General features: G+C 39.0%; 1 protein-coding gene and 1 pseudogene across 2 annotated transcripts in view; one reads left to right on the top strand and one right to left on the bottom strand.

Moving 5' to 3' along the window:
• Nucleotides 1-19,558, top strand: part of Acyp2 (acylphosphatase 2) — a 160,890-nt gene that overhangs the window by 100,420 nt on the left and 40,912 nt on the right. The gene's annotated exons all lie outside the window — the stretch shown is intronic.
• On the bottom strand, nt 1,399-8,286 carry LOC118592013 (annotated as a pseudogene).

Genomic DNA, 19,558 nt, shown 5'->3' on the forward strand with positions numbered 1-19,558 from the left:
AATGTGTGCAATGAAGGCTGTAAACCATGCAAGGGACTGTAATAGGCTCTATCCATGTTGTTTAATAAAGGTTCTTTAAGTGATTGAAAAACTACATTTGATTGTAGTCATTTTTCCTCAAATTGTAAATCTATTTACTTTTAAGGTAAAGACATTATTTTAAAAACTATCTTATTAAAAATTTTCTTCATACATGTTTTTCTTCTACCCTAATTCCTCCCAGATTCTTTCCATTTCTCTACCCATCCAAATTTATGTTATTTTTCTCTTCCTTTCAAAGAAACAAACAAACACAAAATCAGAACAACAAAAACAAGAAACAAAAACAAAACTACCCCTCACCAATCAGAAATCAGTATAAATTAGAAAAATACCAATAAGACAAAAATGGCCCAACAGAACAAAATGAGACCAAAATTCTATAAAATACCATTGAGTTCATTTTGTATTGGCCAACTACTCCTGATAATGAGGGCTGCCCTCAGGTATTGCTAATATACCCAGTGAGACTTGATTAGAGAAAATGAAATTTTCCTTTGCCAACAGGTATAAATTGCAGATAGCTTTTTTGTTAGGGATGGGAGCCCATGTCTATGTCTCCCTATTAGTGCTGGAACCCCATCTAACTTGAACCTGTGCAGGCCTTGGACATGCTATCACTGTCTCTGTGAGTTTCAATGTACATTGTTCCTGGTATATCTGGAAGACACTGTTTCCTTGGAGTCACCCATTACTTCTGACTCTTAAAATCTTTCTGCCTCCTCCTTCACATAGACCCCTGAGCCTTGAAGGGAAGGCTTTGATGAAGACATTTAGGACTGATTACTCTCAATCTTTGCATGTTGTCCAGTTGTGGACACCGAGGACTGTAACTCAGGTCCTCAGGCATACACACAGTAAGCAGTTTACTGATTGAACATGTCTCCAGACCCAGGTTGTCATTGTATGTACCTTGTATATATGTGAATATATACATATGTATGAAGAATGAGTTTAAGGAAATGGCTTACACATTTGTGGGAGTTGGCAAGTTGAAGTCTATTGGGCAGGCTACCAAGCTAGAAGTTCAGATACAATTTATTGTTGTGTGTTAAGTCTGAATACTATACACTCAGAAAAAAAAATTTTTGGCTTTTGGCTTTTATAGACTGTGTAACCTGTCTGTCCTAAAACTAGTTTTATAGACTAGGCTATCCTTGGACTCACAGAGATTCCCCTGCCTCTGCCTCCCAAGTGCTGGGATTAAAGGCATGCACCACCATGCCCCATGTACACTCAAGTTTTTTGTTTTTTGTTTTTTTCCCATAAAATGTTTATTATACATGCTGTTTTCCTGGAGAATCCAGTGCTCAAAGGGATTCAAGTCAGAGCTGACAAACACATCCAGCATGGAGAGGGTTAAGCCTGGGCCCTCTTCTCCTTGTAGGTGACCATCATCTTCTTGATCTCAGCAATGGCTTTCCCTGGATTCAGACCCTTGGGGCATGTCTGTGTGCAGTTCATGATGGTGTGGCAGCTGTAGACAGAGAAGGGGTCCTGCAGCTTGGCCAGGCGCTCCTCTGTGAAGTCATCTCTGGAGTCGATCATCTAGCGATAGGCCTGCATGAGAACTACAGGCCCCAGGTACTTGTCTCTAGAGTCCACCAGTAGCTGGGGCAGCTGGGGCTGCAGCAGGCGCACAGGATGCATTCATACAATCCATCCAGCTTCTCCCCATCCTCGATGGACTGCAGATACTGCTGCTTGCCCGCCTGGGACTCAACCTTCTTCTTCAGATAGGGCTCAGTGGATTTGTACTGTGTGTAGAAGTTACTCAGATCAGGGAGTAGATCCTTGATCACGTACATATGTGGAAGAGGGTAAATTTTTGAGACTTTGCTGAAGTTCGTGTTGATCCTACAAGTGCACGCCAGTGTTGCCTCCGTTGATGTTCATGGCACAAGAGCCACAGATCCCTTCTCTGCATAATCTTTGGAAGGTCAAAGTAGAATCAATTTCATTCTTAATCTTGATTAAAGCATCCAATATCATAGGTCCACACTTACTCAGATCAACGTTGTAAGTCTGCTTTTGAGGTTTATCTCCAGTCTTGTCCGGGTCCCATCGGTAAATGGCAAATTTTTTGATTTGGGGAGCTGCAGTAGCAGCTGTCTGTGCCTCTCGGCAGGCCTGAAACTGCAGGCCGACTCAGACAAGAGCGGTAACTGGAAAGCCACGCTTCACAGAGACACAACCGCTGTGCTGCTGCCGCCATCTTGGCTCCTGACGTCAATCCCACTCCTACACTCAAGTTTTAATGCCACAATCTGGAGGCAGAATTCTTGGAATTCTCAGAAAACTGTCTTTCTTTTTGATTTCTTCACCTATTGAATAAACTTCCCTCACATTGTGTAGATTTATTTATTTTTCTTGATATTAACTGCTTGCAAATTTTAGCCACATCCAAAAAGTGCTTCTACAGCAAGACCCAGCCCAGACTTTGACCAAACAATTGAGTACCAGAGTCAAGCCAAGCTGACAAAATTTACAATCACAAGCATCTAATATGCATTGTTGTGAATGTGGTAGTGGCCAAATTAAAGCTCTTGGTAGCTAGAATTTTTGCTAACTTGGATTCAATAGTCTATACAGAACCACAGTAATAAAGAAGTCAAATTAGACCTTGGTACTCTAAAATTGAATGACCAGGATATGAAACACAAAACATGCACCGTAATTCTTATTAGTTTATTCATTGTTTTTCAATAATGGTGTGATATTTTGTTCTTTGAAACTTGGGTTTCACATTCTTTGCACAGTTCTGTGTTGGCCAATTTCATGTACACACAATGTAGATCAGAGAGAGAAGAAGAATCAGCTGGCCTGTAGGATTTCTGCAGTGCTAAAGTTGGGACAGCACAGAATGTTCCAGGACCTCACACAGATCCACACTTATCTCCTGCGATGTGATCCTAGTGTGATTTGTGTCTGCCTTCACCCCAGGGAAACACTATGGCCACTTTCCTTTGACCCCTACATTCTAGTTAGGGGTCTAGTTAGTTGTTTTTGTCTCCACATTATTGTCTTTTGTAATTCAACTCACATTTTTTAAATTCCTTTTAATCATCTTTTGCAGCCCTAGCATGCCACCCCCACTCTCTTTTTTCAAATGTCTTATTTGCTTAGTTATGATCCTGGCATTAATAAAAAGCTGTTCTTTGTCTTATATTTCTTATTTTCATTTTACATGGTAGCCTTCATCATATTTTTGTTTTTAAAGGTTATTGTTGCTTGCTTTTTAGGTACTTAGAATGCAGAATGGTAGTTTATTGTATGTGTTTCTTTTTAATTGCTGGATTTTGACTTCTATTAGTTTGGCATTATATGAATTCCATGCTTGGCCAAGACATTAGATTTTGTTCAGAATAGCAATATACAACAGAAATGCCTTTCTTAGCTTTGAAGACTTCTTTTGCTAAAGACCAAACTGAATTAATGGCCCAATGATTGACTTAACTCATTAGATAGCCTGCACTTTGGAAGAAAAGATATTTTCATATTTTCGGGTTTTTTTTTGGGGGGGGGACTCAGTGTAGATTCCCATTAAAAGGGAAAACAGAAGGATCATTGTTACTTGCCTAAGGTGTTGAGTAATGTTCTGCACCATAAATCAGCTTTACTAGTTATTTGTCAAATTGTGTCCTCAAGCCTCACTCTGTAGTTGTGTGTATAAATGAATGTATGCTCACTGAAGCTATTCTCCATAAAAGTAAAGTTTACTGACTTTCACTTTGATTTCTCTAGAAGAGTATTGAGGAAATGAGAAAAAGAATTTTTATTTTTTTTTTCTGCTGCTTCAAAAAATATTTTGACAAGATCTTCTTTCAAACTGTTTGTTTTTGCAGATGTATTTCATCATTCTTAAGAATGAAGCCAGGAATGATTGGTGGTTTCTAGGTTTGTGCCACCCAGCAACTGAAAAAAACAATCAAACAAACAAACCAAGAAAAACAAAAAAACCCTGTTTGCTTACAATACAGTATTTGGTGGTTGGAGAGATACAAAATCTTTTCATTTTTGTGAACTGTTAAGTTTAAAACTTTTATGTAATATATTTTAAATGTTTAAGTAATATTTAAGTATTTCAAGCAAAGTAACACTGTTTCGCAGTGTATACGTAATTCTCAATAGGTTTTTGACTCTCATTTTGGACTGAAGTGTTTGTTGTTCTACAGTAAATAATTTACATGGAAAGAAGATAAAAGTGGTTCATGGTTAATTTTTCCCTGGAAAATTTTAATATACTGTTCATGCCATCTTATAATTGTCCTTATTTAGAAAGTCTCTAAGAATCAAAGGCTGTTGATTCTTAGGATTCACTGGCACTTATGGTTTGACTAGACAGCATTATACTTCTTACAGAACATCTCTTAAACAGTTAAAATGGTTGTTCCAATGCATGTCTTTTAAATTATACTAGAGTAATGTGAGTAGAAAAAGCAGCCTAGCTAGTTGTTTCTTTCATTTGACAAATACTTTGGTTGGCTTCCCAGTTGTAACAAGCATTGCCACTGGCCTATCTCCTTAGAAACTGACAGAAAAAACTTCAAGCAACCCAGGATCATAACTGCTGCAGGAGGGGGACATTTCCCTGGTTGTGTCCTTCCAATGCCCTTGATAGAGCTATCTGTGCTGTACTGAGCTTTGAAGTTGGGGAGTAAATCAGAAGCAAGGCCAAAAAATTGCTTTGAAGTGAAGAAATGGAATTTGAAACAACATGGTACTTTGCTTCTTTCTTATTTTTCTCTCTAATGGACTGTTGGACATTTTGATGTCTAATTTCTTGAGTTCTTTATATATTCTGGATATTAGCCCTCTGTCAGATGTGGGGTCAGTGAAGATCTTTTCCCATTCTGTAGGCTGTCGCTTTGTCTTGTTGACCATGTCCTTTGCTCTACAAAAGCTTCTCAGTTTCAACAGGTCCCATTGATTGATTGTTTCTCTCAGTGTCTGTGCTACTGGTGTTATATTTAGAAAGTGATCTCCAGTGCCAATGCGTTCAAGAGTACTTCCTACTTTCTGTTCTATCAGGTTCAGAGTAACTGGATTTAAGTTGAGGTCTTTGATCCACTTGGACTTAAGTTTTGTGCATGGTGACAGATATGGATCTATTTGCAGCCTTCTACACATTGACATCCAGTTATGCCAGCACTATTTGTTGAAGATGCTTTCTTTTTTCCATTGTACATTTTTGGCTTCTTTGTCAAGAATTATATGTTCATAGGTGTGCAGGTTAATGTCAGGGTCTTCAATTCGATTCCATTGGTCCACATGTTGGTTTTTATGCCAGTACAAAGCTGTTTTTATTACAGTAGCTTTATAGTAGAGCTTGAGGATTGGGGATTGTGATGCCTCCAGAGGTTGTTTTATTGTACAGGATTCTTTTGGCTATCCTGGGTTTTTTGTTTTTCCATAAGAAGTTGAGTCCAATTAAGAAATGGGCTATAGAACTAAACAGAGAATTCTCCACAGAGGAAGCTCAAATGGCTGAAAGACATTTAAGGAATTGCTCAACATCCCTAATTATCCAGGAAATGCAAATCAAAATGACTCTGAGATACCACCTTACACCTGTCAGAGTGGCTAAGATCAAAAACACAGAAGACAGCTTATGCTGGAGAGGATGTGGAGCAAGGGGAACTCTCCTCCACTGCTGGTGGGAATGCAAGCTTGTACAGCCACTTTGAAAATCAATATGGCACTTCCTTAGAAAATTGGGAATCCATCTCCCCCAAGACCCAGCTGTAGCACTCTTGGGCATATACCCAAGGAATGCTCAATCATACCACAAGGGCATTTGCTCAGCTATGTTCGTATCAGCTTTGTTTGTAATAGCCAGAACCTGGAAACAACCTAGATGCCCTTCAACTGAAGAATGGATAAAGAAACTATGGTACATATACACAATGGAGTACTACTCAGCAGAGAAAAACAATGACATCATGAAGTTTGTAGTCAAATGGATGGATCTAGAAAAAATCATCCTGAGTGAGGTAACCCAGACTCAGAAGGACAAACATGGTATGTACTCACTCATAGGAGGATACTGGATGTAAAACAAAGATGACTAGACTGCTACACAACTCCAGGGAGGCTACCTAGAAAATGATACCCTAGGAATGACACAGGGATCACCCAGTGACAGAGAAATGGATGAGATCTACATGAACAACCTGGATGACAGTAGGAGTAATGAAGGGAAAGATTTGAGGGAAAGAAAGCTTAGGGGAGCAGGAGATCCCAACTGGATCAAGAACAGAAAGGGAGAATGAGGAATAACAGACCATGATAAATGAAGACCACATGAGAACAGGAATAGGCAGAGTGCTTGAGAGGTCCCCAGAAAGCCACAATGGTATATCATCTGTAGACTGCTGGCAATGGTCGAGAGAAAGCCTGCTCTGACCTAGTCTGGTGATCAGATGACTAAACACCCTAGCTGTGGTGCTGGAACTCTCGTCCAATAACTGATGGGAGTGGATGCAGAGATCCTCACCCAGGCCCCAGGTGGAGCTCCAGATGTCCAACTGTCAAGAAAGAGGAGGGTCTGCAAGAGCGTGAATTGTTGAATCCAAGATTGCAAAAAGCACAGGGACAAATAGCCAAACAAATAGAAGCACATGAATTATGAACCAAAGGCTGTGTAGCCCCCAGCTGGATCAGGCCCTCTGGATAAGTGAGACAATTGAATAGCCTGATCTGCTTGGGAGGCACCCAGTCTGTGGGACCAGGATCTGTCCTTAGTGCATGAGTGGCTGTTTGAAACCTTGGGCTTACACAGGGATACTTTGCTCAGTCTGGAAGGAGGTGACAGGACCTGCCTGTACTGAATCCACCAGGTTTAAATGAATCCCCAGGGGAGTCTTGGTCCTGGAGGACATGGGAATGAAGGGGAGGGGCTGGGGAAGGTGGAGGTGGGGGTGGGAGTGGGGAGGACAGGGGAACCCATGGCTGATGTATAAAATTAATACACATAATACTAATAAAATAAATTTTTTAAAAATGATTTATTTTTTATCATTATTTCTGTGTGTGCATGTGATTGGTGAAGCCAGAAGCTCCTCTGCAGCTGGAGTTGCAGGCACCTATGAGCCACCTAATGTGGGTGCTGAGAAACTTGGATCCCTGGAGGAGCAGCAAGTGCTCTTCACCCCGAGCCACCTTTCTATCCCATGTACTTCTTTTCTTTTAACTCCCTGATGGAGCTAATATGTGCCATGTAGCCATTAAATCTTGGATGGAATTAATGTGTGCCATTTGCTGTTAAATCCTGGATGGAGCTAATATGTGCCATGTTACAGTGGTTCCTAAGCTGAGGATTGGAAGTTTACAGCTCACACTCTTGAGTAATAATAAAATCCCATGGACTTCTAGTATTGACTGAAGTTATTTTTACGATTGAATTACTTATGTGTTCAGATAAAACTACATATAACATAATGCTTATTAATCTGAACAGAATACAATTACTAAAGTTACAGATTAAAAATAAATGGCACTACAAAACCATAATAATTCAAATGTAATTCAGTACTGTAATTCAGTTCAGATCAACATCGATTTACCAGGACAAGCACTGTCGTTGATGACTGCAGGGGTTAGGTTCAGTGGAGAGGTGTTGCTAGCAGTCTGTTTCTGTGCCTCAACTGCTTTTGCATTTGGATTTTGATAAATACTAGCCAATAAATGCCAGTTTTCATAATATGTAATTCAATACAATCTTTGTACATTTAAGTTTTTGATTAGAAGTTAGAGTAACAAGGCCTATCTAGCAAACTTCTGCCAGTCTTAGAACATGTAGGTTTGTTTCATGACAACTCTCTAAAATGTCATCATTTGAAGGTAAATTAACCTAACTGACAACTTCCTTAAATGGGTATTATTTAAAAAACACAACTGCCACTAGAATCAAGAAAAAAATTTTTTTTGCCTCTTTACAGTTATGCTTCATTTCAACAAATTGATTCAAGATGGTATAGACAAAAATGCTCCTGGACTACCCGCTCTTTGTTTATTTTGACCATAGGATTGACTTTTCCATCATGTCAGTTAACATAAACTCAGCTGTGCATACAGATGCCTGCAGGAAATTCTCGGTACAGTAGACACCAATTGCATGTGGTGATCTGAAACATATGGACTATTTTTAAATCTTAAGATTTTTATGTTGAATTATCCAACCCTTAATATTATATTGATTTCATTAATTATTCCATTCATATTAGCAAAAGAAAGTAGTACCGACATTCCAATTTCCTCTTTCCCTTTACAATTGTAGCTGAGAAAGATGAAATGATGTTTAAATTATAAACACTTGGAAAACTTAGGATTTGAACCCTAGGTTTTTGTCATTAAGATTTTACAGTAGAGATTACTGTATAAATTGGGGTGCATGATAAAATAGACATCTTTTGGAGGCAGGAGAGATGGTAGAGCAGAAGCTCAGATGTGGTGTGAATGGGGTTTCCAGCACCCATGCCTGGTGACTCACAGTTGCCTGTAACTTCAGATCCTAGGAATCTGATACACTTTTCTGGCCTCTGCAGACACCTGCACTCACATGCAGATATCACACAGTCATCCATATATACACATAAAAAATCTTAAAGAATAGACTTCCTCATCTGCTATAAGACATTTTAATGCCATTGTCTTAGTTAGAATTTCTATTGCTGTGAAGAGAAACCATGACCATGACAACTCCAAAAGGGAAACATTTAATTGGGGCTGGCTTACAGTTGCAGAAGATAGTCCATTATCATCATGGCAGAAAGCATGGCAGCATGCAGGCAGACATGGTTCTGGAGTAGTAGCTGAGAGTTCTACATCTTGATCTGTAATTAGCAGGAAAAGAGCTGTGAGCCACTGAGCCTGGGCTTAAGCATCTGGTACCTCAAAGCTGACCCCCACAGTGACATACTTCCTCCAACAAGGCAGTACCCGTTCCAACAAAGCCACACTTCCTAATAGTGCCACTCCCTTTGGGCCAAGCATTCAAACCCATCAGATGGGTGCTATGCCTATTCAAACCACTATAGGCATGTTCACATTCATTCATTTATGTTAAGTAAAATTAAATATATATTTTTGCTATCATTTTGATATTTAATCTCAGCACTTTTATAAAATATTTTACAGTCACTTTCATTTTGTATGTGAGTAAATCAGCGTAAGGAAACCTAAATAAGGAAACCTGAATGACATACAGTATATACTGTATAGTTCGTATGTATGGATATATACTTTAAGTTTTTTTTCAATTTTACAATACTTGCATTATATAGTGAGATATCATGAGAGAAAGTATGCAAGACTAACCATAAAATTCATTTATGGCTCATATTACCTTACACACTTAGTATTATATTATATAGTATTTCAGTGCCCATGTGTTGTCTGTAACTCATTACAGAAGGTCAGGTGTGGAAATTTCCATATTAAAGCTCAAAAGTTTTGGAGTGTGGTGCATTTTTTATTTTAAACTTTGAATCAAGGATGATTAATCTAAATAGTATGACTAAAATGTTAATAGTGACTAAAATGTTTATAATCATCATCATGAGTGATTGTTATTGAATTTGTTTCCTCTTGTAAATATTCCACAACTTAAAAGTCAGCATAGATCAAGCACTGAGCAGTAGTCTAATTGTGGTGAATAGACCCAGTCTCAGCTTCTGACAACCAATTTCCCGCACCTTGAAAGCCAGGGAGGACAGGGCAACTGGGTAGCAGAGGGGCCAGGGAGAATCAGTGGGTTCAGGGGTATCTGGAAGATTAGGGGGATCAGGGAGACCAGGGGAATCAGAAAGGTCAGGGTGACCATGACCAGGGAGGTCAAGAGTTATCTTCCCAAATCATGACAAAAATTAGGCATCATGATTTTTGCAGGTGATACTGAAGATTGAACTTATCCCAACACTTTAATAAATATCACTTATTCCTGACAATTCACTGTAAGTTTTTTTTGTTTTGTTTTGTTTTTTGTTTTTTGTTCTTCAAGACAGAGTTTCTCTGTGTAGTTTTGGTGCCTGTCCTGGATCTCACTCTGTAGACCAGGCTGGCATCAAACTCACAGAGATCCGCCTGGCTCTGTCTCCTGAGTGCTGGGATTAAAGACATGTGCCACTACCGCCCGGCTTAAGTTAATTTTTTTGGCTTTTAGTCACACACATGTCCATACACACACACACACACACACACACACACACACACACACACACACACACGAATTGATTTTTGGAGTTGTAGATACAATTTTGTGGATAAAGTATTTGTAATAAGCATGGGAATTGAGCTCAGATCCCCAGCACTCATGTAATAGTCAGCGGTTGCAGCATACACCTTGAACTCCTGATCCTTCTGCCTCTGGCTTCCAAGTGCAAGGATTACAGGCTTTTGATCCAGAACTCAGCTATTCTTATTGCCTGGCAGTGTAGGAAATAGCACTTGAAAATTCAAGTAGAGCAAATCTGCATCGTGGTACCAAGAAGTCCATGTTCCTCTCCTTCAGCCTTCTCCTGTCTCTTTTTCTTATTGCTCTTCCTCTTTTTCTTCACCCTTAATATATTTTTGCAACATTGTTGGGGACAGAGTTTAAAAGTGGGGGCATAACAATGCACTAGATTGACTGTAATTTTCTCCATTGTTCTTGGCACACAGTCAGTGTTCATTACAGGTAATAATTAAGGAATACACAAATGAAGAGTGAATGGGTTTTGGTTACTAGTCATGGTAATTTTGTGTGCGGGGGGTGGGGGTTGGCGGTGGTGTTTGTTTTTAGCAAAATCAAATTTGGGTTTTCCATTTGAAGCTGAAGACTTGTATATAGGTTTTTGCAGTGCCTCCACTCTTATTATCTGGGGGAGATGCAAGAATCAGTTAGAAATGTTAATTCCTTTGACTAATCCACCTCTGAAGAGCATGCTGTCTGGAAGCCTCACTGAAGGATTGCTTTTCACATTACAGGAAACAGTCCTTGTAGATTGTACATCAAATTACATACAGACTTTCTTTCATTTTTTTTTTTGCTTTCAGTTGCAGTTTAAGTTTATCTGTCACCCTGTCATCTTCAGTGTGTTCTGCTTTGCCCTGCATAGATGACTGAGAATTAACCTGTCCTTTCCTAGGACTAAAGTGACAGCATCATGATCACTTTATAGACTGTGCCACTGGCATCAAGAGTGATAACCACTCGAAGAATAGAAAGAAAATGGCCTTCTTCCCTAGTCTACATATAGGTCATTGACTGTGATCAAACAGCAAGGATATGGAGCTCTGTGTACCAATCAACTGTATTCACTGGACAGCAAATTCTGTTTTCTAAACCAGTTGTGTGATCTGTAGCTGCTTAGCCCAAACACAGTTGAAAAGTTATCTTTTCACTTTTCAAAAAGAGTGAAAGTATTCCTGTACAGAAGTAACTGCCAAAAGTAGGAAAAAAAGATTAATTGCTTATAACCTGACCATAGAAATAAATTCATTAATAGAAGCTAGCAATTACTTTTTTTTTCAAAAATATCTTGCTTGTTGTTAATCACAAAAGCTCAAAAATACTTTTTACTTACTCTCAAGAAAAAACATACTTACTTTTAGACAAATGAGGAGATTTAGATTAAATAAGACAAAAACAGCCCATTGGAATTCCATCTAGAAATGGCTGCAATTAAGAATTTGGCAAACGTTCTACCTTGTTTGTAATTTCACAGAAAATTATATAAATTTATAAAGATGTGTGTAGGAGGCCAGCTCCCACCTTTTAAATAGTTCCTATGAGGAAGAGAGAGGGATAAGAAACTTTTAGAAAGAAAGATAGCAGAGAGGACACACACAGAAACACAAGACAGCTTTGGGAGGACCTGGATCAAAATCCAGAGGCCCCTCCTGCTCTTCAAAAGGACTTTTTATAACAATGCTAAGGGGCAGGACAAAAGACCTCCCCCTTGCTAGATCAAAGTACACCTCACAGCCAAGTATAGACCCTTCCAAACATCTGGTAACCACACCTGTGGTTAAGTCATCCCCTTATGCAGCCCTGCTGGGTAAAGCAAGCTCAGATTCTCAGACCCTGAGTAAGTCAGACCCTGAGTAAGTTCTCACTGTAGGTCTCTTCAGAGGTATATAATGTTTTATGAAACATATTTAATTTTTTTCATTAAAGTCTTTATGTGCCATACTAATTAGGTTTTCTAGATAAACAAAGATATATTTCAGATAGATAGGCAATCTTCAAACACTTCAAAGACCTGCAGAATATGGCATTTAAAATATTTTAAGAACTTAGACTTTTCTGGACAATGAGACATGTCTGTTTCTGGCAGCACCAATTATTTCAAAGAGGATGATGGGCATTGAAGAAACTCTTCATGGAATTTGCTTACAATGTGGAAAAGACTAACCATTTGGGCAAGAAACTGCTCCTGTTTGGACTGCTTGATAAATTGAACATGCAGGACCTGTGGGAAGGTAACCACTGAACTTTGCCAAAACAAGACAAGATAGTCCTTTAGATTCCTACTTCACAGAAGAAACTGCCAGACATTCTGCAGGACACAGAGAAAAGTGACTGATGAACTTTGCCGTTAGAGGAACAGCTCTTCAAATTTCATGCTTCACCAAAAATATGCCAGAGATTCTAGACCTATAGGCTGAAGATGGATGCACCAACATTGCAGAGGAACTTCAAGTAACTGTCCAGGCAGCCAGATGTTTCTGTTGTTTCTAGAATTTTAGAAGTTGCTTACAATGTGCTTCCTGTTTATTCAGATAATATTATATCCTTCTGAGGTCTTTGATGTAGTTAAAGACTAGATAATTATATAGTTTTCCTTAGTTATGATAAAAAGCAAATTAGATATGTACCTTTAGACTCACAAAGATAGGATAGATGATAGAGTATTGTCTTTAGTTCTGCCAAATATAAATAGACTAGATATTATAACTGCAATTCTTGCTTGATGACTGTTTAGTTATATGTAACTTTACTATGTTAAAGTTAAAACCTTCCTTTTTGATTAGACAGAAAAGGGGAAGTGTTGTGGGATGGTCTTTCTGTATTCTATTAATATGTCTTACTACAATGGATTAATAAAGAAGCTGCTTTGGCCTATGGCAAGGCAGGATAGTGCCAGGTGGGAAAGTTGAACTGAATAGGGGGAGAAAGAAGGGTGGAGTAGAGGCAGATGCCAGCCTGCTGCCCAAGGAGCGACAAGATGCCAGCAGACCGGTAACACCATGGCTACATGGAAACACATTGATTTATAGAAATGGGTTAATTTAAGATGAAAGAGCCTAGCAAAAAGCCTGAGCCATAGACCAGTTTGCAATCAATATAAGTCTCTGTGTGTTGATTTGGGATCAAGTGGCTGCAGGACACAAGAAAACATCTTCAAGGGGAATGTTGGTCATAACCTGAAGGAGAGTCCAGTACTCTGCCTTGCCACCCCTGGAGCTCAGAGCTCAGAGCTCAGAGCATGGGCACTCCTGGTCCCAAGTTCCTAAGCTGCCTCTGAAGCCTGCTTCTTGGCTCTCAGGCACCTGCTGTCCTGTCAAGCACAGCACCTGGGTTTTGTTTAATGGGTTTGTTTTTGTTTTATTTTTATGTGAATGAATGTTTTGCTTGCATATATGTATGTGTACCAGGTATGTGCCTAGTGCCTATGAAAGCCAGAAGAGGGTGTCAGATCCTCTGGAACTGAAGTTATAGATGGTTGTGAACTGAAAGGTAGGTCTTCTACAAGTAGTAGGTGCTCTTGTTAAGCCATCTCTCCTGCCCCAACCCCCACTTGCTTTGTGAGTAGACTGTTTTAGTGAATGCAACATGAAGTCCAAATAAGCTTGCCTTCTTCATCTTGAGTTTCACATACTGGTAACTAGTAATGAGGAGGGCTTTTTGTTTGCTAGTTAAGATTATGTTGGGTCCCAATATCAGCACAGGTGGAGAATACTACAGCCTAGCCTGCATTTGAATGAAACTCCTTCATTTAATTCCAGCATATACTAGCTGATCTATGGTCAGTATACAGACCTATGACCATGGAGATAATGGTTATTATTATAAGTCCCTGAATTCAGGAAGTTTTGTTATATAGGATTACTTGTGGCAGTAGCTGACAAAAAGTTATTACCCTGAAAAACATGCACATATTCTTTAAGAAAAAAATCACTGCTTAATTGAAAAATAATAGTATATAACACTAATTGATAGTTTCTTTTGGCTGGTGATGACTACAAAATTTTATTGAGTAAAATGCCTGAAATAAGGCATGGTTTTCTTGTTTTTGTTTGCTTCTTCTTTTTTTTTTTTGGTTTTTTGAGACAGGGATTCTCTGTATAGCTTTGTGCCTTTCCTGGAGACCAGGCTAGCCTTGAACTCACAGAGATCTGCCTGCCTCTGCCTCTGCCTCCTGAGGATTAAAGGCGTGTGCCACCACTGCCCTGCCTTGTTTGTTTTTTAACTAATCCCATCCTTCAAGATAAGTCATTATAAAATGAAGTGTCTTAAAAACCTTTGCCTACCTTCCCACACACCAGGCAGTCAGCACATATTTACTGAGCACTTGCTGTTTGCCAGGGGTTGCAAAGTGTGTGTTACTCCATTTTTTGCTGGACTGAGAAATAGGGTCAGGAGACAGAAGAGACAGGTTCAAATTTCATGGCCAGGGAAGGACAGCCTTAGGATCTGACAGGGTGTGTCTCACTGAAAAGATCACCCCATTATTATAATTGTATTCTTCATGTTCAGTAGAACTAAGGGGAAATGGAATTTTTAAAGTAATACATATAGCATTTGAGAGTGTTATCCCTGCTCACTTCCCACATGATTCAGGTGACACCAAGAATCTCAACATTCAGAACTCTACATGTGCTTAGTGTAACGCCTAATCCCTTCTCTAGCCTTGAAGGCTCTCCCTCCATTCCAACTGATTCTCAGAACTTATTTTCTAGTGTTGCTTCTCAGTGCCTCAGGAAACTGCCTGAATTTGGGCTGTAATACAGGCATGGAGCGCCACCCTTTCTGGTCTTTACTGGCCACACTTTCAGACACTTTAGTTTTGTTAAGAGTCCCCTTACATATGATCTTCCACACTTTGCCAATGGAGTCAGTGTCCTTTCCTCTCCTGTTTCCCAAAGAAGCTTCCTTTGAAGCCTTGCTCATCTAGAACCCAAATTCAGGAGTGACATTCCCAGTTGGAGTATCAGTATGTCAGTTATGTATGGGCATTCTCTGTCTGTATCTCATTAACAGCAAAAATAGGAAGACTCGGGCTGGAGAGATGGCTCAGAGGTTAAGAACACTGGCTGTTCTTCTAGAGGTCCTAAGTTCAATTCCCAGCAACCACATGGTGGCTCACAACCATTTGTAATGAGATCTGGCTCCATTTTCTGGAGTTAAGGCATACATGCAAACAGAACACTGTATACATAATAAATAAATAAATAATAAATAAATCTTTAAAAAAAATAGGAAGACTCTTAGGAAAGAGCATGAGTTAGAATTAGTCCTTTAATCTGACAGTCTCCACTGTGCTTGATTTTAGTTTTGAAATTGGATTGCATTTAATTCTCAACATTAACTATTGTGTTAAATTAACTTTAAATGGTGAGAAGTAAAGTAGTCTAATATAAGAAAGCACTACTCTGTTCTTAGATTAGATATGATACTTGATTTTACATAACTAAAGAAAAAACATTCTTTAGAATATCCTGGCTTCCCACCTTTTTTATTTTTTCTTTTTTGATTTACAAAATTTACTGAATCAGTCTGGGTGTCTGCATTTCTATAGCTTTTTCCAGACAACAGGTATTCAGAGTGAATTTCAGGAGTTTGAGAAATGGATTTGTTTGTAAGACCAGAATTAGGCACTGACACAATTTTAGATAGTCTAAAGCACATTGTTATGTAACACCAGGAAGTAGCTGAAGATTGCTGTCTACCTCTGGACAAGCCAGGCCCAGTGTCTTATATCATTTCATTTGCTACTGAAATTTTAATTCCTGTCAGGATTATTTTTAGTGTGAAAAAGCTGAATGCCAATTGACCAAAAGAACTTGAATTATCTCTTATCTAATATAATTTTAATTTATTCATCTTTAATTTACAGAGCAGTTTGCCTGGTAATTTGGCAGGCATTAGTTTCTTACCTAAGGTACTACTTTAATGGATTTTTGAAGGACTCATTTTTTTCTCACATTCCATGATCATAGAGACCTGGGTTTTCTTATTGAGCAAACATTATTCTTTTTATTAAACAAAGCATTGCATTTGGGGATGTTTGAATTTATAAACAATAATAAAAGGCAGTGAGTGAAAGATGACATTGATCCTGCATGTGAGATGCATTTGAAGCATGTATTTTAAGATTCTATGTGGAACACTGCAGGGAAGCCCATTAACTAAGATTGTACACGAAGAACTTTCTCTTATGTGAAACTTGACCAAATTCTGTAACCTACTCACTTCTCATTCTGTACATGTTAAATGAAAAGTGTGCTGCTCTACTTCCTTGAAAAAGTGTTGTTAAGGGAGCTGGTGAGATGGTTTAGCTGGTAAAGCACCTGGTGACTGAAGTTCAATCCCCAGGATTCACATGGAGGAAGGAGAGAACCAACTCCTGTAAGTTGCCCTCAGACCTCCACATATGCTTTATGGAAGGTACATGCACACATATTTGTGTGCACACACACAGACACACAGTGCACACACATAAAGTAAATACATAAAATTTAATAAAAATAAAATAATTTAAGCAGTGTTAGTTAATGTGAGTGGTCACGGTGGAAAAGAAAGGTCATTCTGATAGCCATTCTGCAGGCTGGAAGTCCATAGTTCTCAAATCCTAAATGGTTAAAAGATGGTCCAGAGACTATGGAGATAGTTCTGTGGTTAAGAGCTCTTATTGTCTCACAGAGGACCTGTGTTCTGGTTCCCAGCACCCCTATGCAAGATCACAACTACCTGTAGCTCTAGTTCTAGCAGATTTGACATGCTCTTCTGTCCCCCACAGGCACCAAGAAAACAGGTGATGCAATACATACATACATACATATGTACATACCAGCATACATTAATACAGAAATATAAAATATAATATAAAAATAAACAGAAATAAATCAACCTTTAAAAGATGGCATGGCAGAAACCACCAGCCTGGCACAGCAGTGGTTAACTGTCCCTAGTGCACACAGGCTTCTACCATATGAGTGATTTCTCAGTCTGCAGTGTGCTCAGCACCCTCTTTTTGTGAATGAGACACAGAATGACAAGATTGGCCTTAAAGCAAGTCTTTGTCTGGCCATGGACCCATAGTTTCTGTAAAGGATAGACTGTGTTTGGAGACAGAGAAAGTGTTACTCCTACCATGCGAGAATAAGACCACTATCACAATTTTTTAGCCAAATATGTAGCAAGCTTTATAAAATACTGGCCAGTACAATGGACACTAACCAGGTCCATAACAGAATGGCTACAAATTACATTAGTCCAGTGCTTATAAAGGCAAAACCAACGAGGCTACATACTTCCTGCCTTTGTCCAATCAGGGGCAATCATACATCTTGATGTGTCTACTGTCAGTTAAAGATTTAGAGAGCACATGGGCAAGTTTGTGAGAAAATAAAATCCTATATAATTCTTGCCTATATATCTCCTACCTACATGTGATCAAGCACATCCTGTGCAGTTGGGGCAACCCACCTTGTTTACAGAAGTGAAAACATGTAGCTTGTTGTCTTACATGAACAACAGCCCCACCATTCCAGGGAGTTATCTTCCTTGGGCAATAAGGGCTTATAAGTTAGAAGCATTTTTGTTTTATAGATTTCATAGGCACAGTAATTAAAACTTAAAATATAACTTTAGCCCTCACAAAAGAACTGCTTGTGTGTGTGTGTGTGTGTGTGTGTGTGTGTGTGTGTGTGTGTGTGTGTGCTGTTCCAGAGGACCTGGGTTTTGGTGACCAGCACCTACATGGTGGTTCACAACTGTCTGTAACTTCAGTTCCAGGGAATATAGTGAATCCAATGCCCTATTCTGACCTACACTGTCACTGCACACAAATGGGGCCCATGTGTGTGCTCAGGCACACACATACGTATAGATAAATATTTTTTAAATGTTGCAAACAAAATTCTATAACTTTTTAAAGAACAAATGAGTAATAGGATCAGCATATTCCTTAGAGTTTGTCATATTTGATTTTTTAATAGGATCTTTTCACTTTTCATGGACATTATTGTCACACAAAATTCTACTTATTTGTTTTTGTTGTAGTTTTTCAGTGATCACTCTTTGAGCATAATTTTTAACTTCATATTTTGTATCAAATTTCTTTAATTGCTAATGATACTTATCTTTGATGGGGTGTTTTGTTTGTTGAGTCAGAGTCTCATATAACCCAGGATGGCTGCTAAGTTGCTATGGATAAACTTGAACTTCTGGTTCTCCCATCTCCACTTCTGGACTGCTGGGGTTACACACATGCCACCACATTCAATTTATGCAATATGAGGATCAAATCCATGGTTTAGTGCACGTTGAGCCACATCCTATGTGTATCTGATGGGTTTTTACAGGGAATATATGCAGTATAGTATTCATACTTAAAGAGAGAACTTAAAAACAAGAATTTCTTCCAACTAGTAGTAATCATTTTTTACTCTAGAATACCTTAAGGATGGCTTTCTGACTTATTTCTTTCCTGAACAAATTATAAGATAACGTTTCACTTTTCTTGTGTATATGGAGTGTGTGGGAATTGGCCAAGTCACGAGAGGCACCAACCTAATGCATCTGGTTAAAGACGCTACTTTGGTGCCTATTGCCAGCTAAAGATTTAGAAAGCACATGGGCAAGTTTGTGGGAAAATGAAATCTTGTATAAGCATGCTGATATTCATTGTTTTTCTTTGCTACAGAAATCTCACATTGGAACGTGAGTGGCTCAAGTTCTCACTGTGTGACTATAAATTCGTATCATGTATGAACTGCTTTGAATCCTGAATTCAGGATTCAAAACTTCAAGATAAGTCTGGACCCATCTTTGAAGAGGTTAAGCACTGGGAGTTTTTATGTATTTGGGAGAACATGGCTTTTTCTGATAGACAGTCCCTTGTTATTTCTGGCTGCTGGCTTGAAAGGGCAGAGTTGGGGAGGACAAAGGATTTACAGTACTGAACTATCAATAATGTGTTGATGTCAGGAAAAGAGAAGAGCCATTTCTGATAAGAAACAAATGTTAATTTTAAGCAGCTGTGAATGTACTTTCTGTGATGACTCCTGCACAATAACAGCAGAGTAATCCATGGGCTGTGAGTCACAGACTAGTGCTAGGAACCAATCCCTAAGTGAAACCAAAGAGAAAAGGAAATACTGGAGGAGGTGACAGAGGTCAGCCCTGGAACAGAACACAGAGTCCTTTACAATTCAGTGTCCTACCCCAGGTTTAGATGGGCAGTGGCTACTTCCCTTTTAAGTCCTCATGCCTCCACCACCATACTGTGAGACAACACTTTCCAGTACTCTT

This window comes from Onychomys torridus, chromosome 10 (assembly GCF_903995425.1).
Source record: "Onychomys torridus chromosome 10, mOncTor1.1, whole genome shotgun sequence".
NCBI lineage: Eukaryota > Metazoa > Chordata > Mammalia > Rodentia > Cricetidae > Onychomys > Onychomys torridus.